This window comes from Lolium perenne, chromosome 3 (assembly GCF_019359855.2).
Source record: "Lolium perenne isolate Kyuss_39 chromosome 3, Kyuss_2.0, whole genome shotgun sequence".
Classification (NCBI taxonomy): Eukaryota; Viridiplantae; Streptophyta; class Magnoliopsida; order Poales; family Poaceae; genus Lolium; species Lolium perenne.
The window spans coordinates 109943094-109949093 of record NC_067246.2 but is presented as its reverse complement, the minus strand read 5'-3'; positions in this window follow the sequence as shown (position 1 = coordinate 109949093).

Sequence of the window (6000 nt, the reverse complement as noted above, 5' to 3'; positions counted from 1 at the left end):
GGCGAAGTTTCTCCTTCGTTAAATTGTTATATGGTTGGAATTGAAAATGATACATGTAGTAATTGCTATAAATGTCTTGGGTAACGTGATACTTGGCAATTGTTGTGCTCATGATTAAGCTCTTGCATCATATGCTTTGCACCCATTAATGAAGAAATACATAGAGCATGCTAAAATTTGGTTTGCATATTTGGATTCTCTAAGGTCTAGATAATTTCTAGTATTGAGTTTGAACAACAAGGAAGACGGTGTAGAGTCTTATAATGTTTTCAATATGTCTTTTATGTGAGTTTTGCTGCACCGGTTCATCCTTGTGTTTGTTTCAAATAAGCCTTGCTAGCCTAAACCTTGTATCGAGAGGGAATACTTCTCATGCATCCAAAATACTTGAGCCAACCACTATGCCATTTGTGTCCACCATACCTACCTATGCTACATGGTATTTTCCGCCATTCCAAAGTAAATTGCTTGAGTGCTACCTTTAAAATTCCATCATTCACCTTTGCAATATATAGCTCATGGGACAAATAGCTTAAAAACTATTGTGGTATTGAATATGTAATTATGCACTTTATCTCTTATTAAGTTGCTTGTTGTGCGATAACCATGTTTACTGGGGAACGCCATCAACTCATTGTTGAATTTCATGTGAGTTGCTATGCATGTTCGTCTTGTCTGAAGTAAGGGCGATCTACTCTGAGTTGAATGGTTTGAGCATGCATATTGTGAGAGAAGAACATTGGGCCGCTAACTAAAGCCATGTTCCATGGTGGAAGTTTCAGTTTTGGACAAACATCCTCAAATCTCTAATGAGAAAAGAATTAATTGTTGTTGAATGCTTAAAGCATTAAAAGAGGAGTCCATTATCTGTTGTCTATGTTGTCCCGGTATGGATGTCTAAGTTGAGAATAATCAAAAGCGAGAAATCCAAATGCGAGCTTTCTCCTTAGACCTTTGTACAGGCGGCATAGAGGTACCCCTTTGTGATACTTGGTTAAAGCATATGTATTGCGGTGACAATCCAGGTAGTCCAAGCTAATTAGGACAAGGTGCGGGCACTATTAGTACACTATGCATGAGGCTTGCAACTTATAAGATATAATTTACATGATGCATATGCTTTATTACTACCGTTGACAAAATTGTTTCATGTTTTCAAAATCAAAGCTCTAGCACAAATATAGCAATCGATGCTTTTCCTCTATGAGGACCATTCTTTTACTTTCAATGTTGAGTCAGTTCACCTATTTCTCTCCACCTCAAGAAGCAAACACTTGTGTGAACTGTGCATTGATTCCTACATACTTGCTTATTGCACTTATTATATTACTCTATGTTGACAATATCCATGAGATATACATGTTACAAGTTGAAAGCAACCGCTGAAACTTAATCTTCTTTTGTGTTGCTTCAATACCTTTACTTTGAATTATTGCTTTATGAGTTAACTCTTATGCAAGACTTATTGATGCTTGTCTTGAAGTGCTATTCATGAAAAGTCTTTGCTATATGATTCACTTGTTTACTCATGTCATACACATTATTTTGATCGCTGCATTCACTACATATGCTTTACAAATAGTATGATCAAGATTATGATGGCATGTCACTCCAGAAATTATCTGTGTTATCGTTTTACCTGCTGGACGAGCAGAACTAAGCAGGGATGCTGATACGTCTCCGACGTATCGATAATTTCTTATGTTCCATGCCACATTATTGATGTTATCTACATGTTTTATGCACACTTTATGTCATATTCGTGCATTTTCTGGAACTAACCTATTAACAAGATGCCAAAGTGCCGATTCTTTGTTTTTGCTGTTTTTGGTTTCAGAAATCCTAGTAAGGAAATATTCTCGAATTGGACGAAATCAAAGCCCGGGGGCCTATTTTTCCACGGAGCTTCCGTAAGACCGAAGAACACACGAAGTGGGGCCACGAGGTGGCGACACCACGTGGCGGCGCGGCCTGTGGGGGCCGCGCCGCCTATGGTGTGGCCCCCTCGTCTGGCCCCCGACTCTGCCCTTCCGCCTACAAATAGCCTCCGTGACGAAAACCCCGCATCGAGAACCACGATACGGAAAACCTTCCAGAGACGCCGCCGCCGATCCCATCTCGGGGGATCCGGGAGATCGCCTCGGCACCCTGCCGGAGAGGGGAATCATCTCCCGGAGGACTCTACGCCGCCATGGTCGCCTCCGGTGTGATGTGTGAGTAGTCTACCCCTGGACTATGGGTCCATAGCAGTAGCTAGATGGTTGTCTTCTCCCCATTGTGCTATCATTGTCGGATCTTGTGAGCTGCCTAACATGATCAAGATCATCTATCTGTAATTCTATATGTTGCGTTTGTTGGGATCCGATGAATAGAGAATACTTGTTATGTTGATTATCAAAGTTATGCTTATGTGTTGTTTATGATCTTGCATGCTCTCCGTTACTAGTAGATGCTCTGGCCAAGTAGATGCTTGTAACTCCAAGAGGGAGTACTTATGCTCGATAGTGGGTTCATGCCTGCATTGACACAGGACGATGTGAGAAAGTTCTAAGGTTGTGTTGTCTTTGTTGCCACTAGGGATAAAACATTGATGCTATGTCTAAGGATGTAGTTGTTGATTACATTACGCACCATACTTAATGCAATTGTATGTTGCTTGCAACTTAATACTGGAGGGGGTTCGGATGATAACCTGAAGGTGGACTTTTTAGGCATAGATGCAGTTGGATGGCGGTCTATGTACTTTGTCGTAATGCCCAATTAAATCTCACTATACTCATCATGATATGTATGTGCATTGTCATGCTCTCTTTATTTGTCAATTGCCCAACTGTAATTTGTTCACCCAACATGCTGTTCGTCTTATGGGAGAGACACCTCTAGTGAACTGTGGACCCCGGTCCAATTCTCTTTACTGAAATACAATCTACTGCAATACTTGTTCTACTGTTTTCTGCAAACAATCATCTTCCACACAATACGGTTAACTCTTTGTTACAGCAAGCCGGTGAGATTGACAACCTCACTGTTTCGTTGGGGCAAAGTACTTTGGTTGTGTTGTGCAGGTTCCACGTTGGCGCCGGAATCCCTGGTGTTGCGCCGCACTACATCTCGCCGCCATCAACCTTCAACGTGCTTCTTGGCTCCTCCTGGTTCGATAAACCTTGGTTTCTTTCTGAGGGAAAACTTGCTGCTGTGCGCATCATACCTTCCTCTTGGGGTTGCCCAACGAACGTGTGAAATACACGCCATCAACCATATCTACCTACTACATGGTATTTCTCCGCCATTCCAAAGTAAATTGCTTGAGTGCTACCTTTAAAATTTCTATCCTCTACCTTTACAATATATAGCTCATGGGACAAATAGCCTAAAAACTATTGTGGTATTGAATATGTACTTATGCACTTTATCTCTTATTAAGTTGCTTGCTGTGCGATAACCATGTTCCTGGGGACGCCATCAACTACTCTTTGTTGAATATCATGTGAGTTGCTATGCATGTTCGTCTTGTCTGAAGTAAGGGAGATTTACCACTAAAATGGTTAGAGCATGCATAATGTTAGAGAAGAACATTGGGCCGCTAACTAAAGCCATGATCCATGGTGAAAGTTTCAGTTTTGGACATACATCCTCAATCTCATACGAGAAAATTAATTGTTGCTACATGCTTATGCATTAAAGAGGAGTCCATTATCTGTTGTCTATGTTGTCCCGGTATGGATGTCTAAGTTGAGAATAATCAATAGCGAGAAATCCAATGCGAGCTTTCTCCTTAGACCTTTGTACAGGCGGCATAGAGGTACCCCTTTGTGACACTTGGTTAAAACATGTGCATTGCGATAATCCCGGAAATCCAAGCTAATTAGGACAAGGTGCGGGCACTATTAGTATACTATGCATGAGGCCTGCAACTTGTAAGATATAATTTACATAACACATATGCTTTATTACTACCGTTGACAAAATTGTTTCTTGTTTTCAAAATCAAAGCTCTAGCACAAATATAGCAATCGATGCTTTCCTCTTTGAAGGGCCATTCTTTTACTTTTATTGTTGAGTCAGTTCACCTATCTCTCTCCACCTCAAGAAGCAAACACTTGTGTGAACTGTGCATTGATTCCTACATACTTGCATATTGCACTTGTTATATTACTTTACATTGACAATATCCATGAGATATACATGTTATAAGTTGAAAGCAACCGCTGAAACTTCATCTTCCTTTGTGTTGCTTCAATGCCTTTACTATGAACTTATTGATTTATGAGTTAACTCTTATGCAAGACTTATTGATGCTTGTCTTGAAGTACTATTCATGAAAAGTCTTTGCTATATGATTCATTTGTTTACTCATGCCATTTACATTGTTTTGATCGCTGCATTCATTACATATGCTTACAATAGTATGATCAAGGTTATGATGGCATGTCACTCCAGAAATTATCTTTGTTATCGTTTACCTGCTCAGGACGAGCAGAAACTAAGCTTGGGGATGCTGATACGTGATACGTCCAATTTGCATCACTATTTTATATCATAATTTGCTGTTATTCATTGATATATTTCATATTTGGACATAATACTTATGTTATTTCATCTATTTTGCATGTTTCATGATTATTGGAGGATCAAGCACCGGAGCCAGGATTCTGCTGGAAAAAGCACCGTCAGAATGCAATCTTTCGGAAGATCAACAGTTGATGGAAATTATACCAAAAATCCTATTTTTCCAGATGACGAAGAGAGCCAGAAGGGGGAGCTGAGGGGACCCGAGGTGGGCCCTCCCCATAGGCCGACGCGGCCCAAGGGCTGGCCGCGCCGCCCTGTGAAGAGGGGGGCCCACAGCCCCTCTCGCCTCCTTTTCTTCGCGAAATCCTTCGTCCCGAAGACCTAAGCTCCAGAGGGTACCTCACGAAGAGTTACAGCCGCCTCTGCGGGGCGGAGAACACCGAGAAAAAGAGCTCTCCGGCGGGCTGAGATCCGTCGGGGAAATTCCCTCCCGGGGGGGAAATCGACGCCATCGTCACCGCCATCAAGTTGGACATCATTTCAATCACCATCATCATCATCTTCATCATCATCACCGCCGTCTCCACCGCTGCACATCGTCACCGCTGTAGCAATTTGGGTTTGATCTTGATTGTTTGATAGGGGAAACTCTCCCGGTATTGATTTCTACTTGTTATTGATGCTATTGAGTGAAACCGTTGAGCCAAGGTTTATGTTCAGATTGTTATTCATTATCATATCACCTATGATCATGTTCCATATGATGTCTCGTGGGTAGTTCGTTTAGTTCTTGAGGACATGGGTGAAGTCTAAATGTTAGTAGTGAAGTATGGTTGAGTAATATTCAATGTTATGATATTTAAGTTGTGCTGTTATTCTTCTAGTGGTGTCGTGTGAACGTCGACTACACGACACTTCACCTTTATGGGCCTAGGGGAATGCATCTTGTACTCGTTTGCCAATCGCGGGGTTGCCGGAGTGACAGAAATCTAAGCCCCCGTTGGTATATCGATGCAGGAGGGATAGCAGGATCTCAGAGTTTTAAGGCTGTGGTTAGATTTATCTTAATTACTTTCTTGTAGTTGCGGATGCTTGCAAGGGGTATAATCACAAGTATGTATTAGTCCTAGGAAGGGCGGTACATTAGCACAGGTTCACCCACACAACACTTATCAAAACAATGAAGATTAATTAGCCGTATGTAGCGAAAGCACTAGACTAAAATCCCGTGTGTCCTCGAGAACGTTTGGTCATTATAAGTAAACAAACCGGCTTGTCCTTTGTGCTAAAAAGGATTGGGCCACTCGCTGCAATTGTTACTCTCGCACTTTATTTACTCGTACTTTATTCATCTGTTACATCAAAACCCCCTGAATACTTGTCTGTGAGCATTTACAGTGAATCCTTCATCGAAACTGCTTGTCAACACCTTCTGCTCCTCGTTGGGTTCGACACTCTTACTTATCAAAGATACTACGATACACCCCC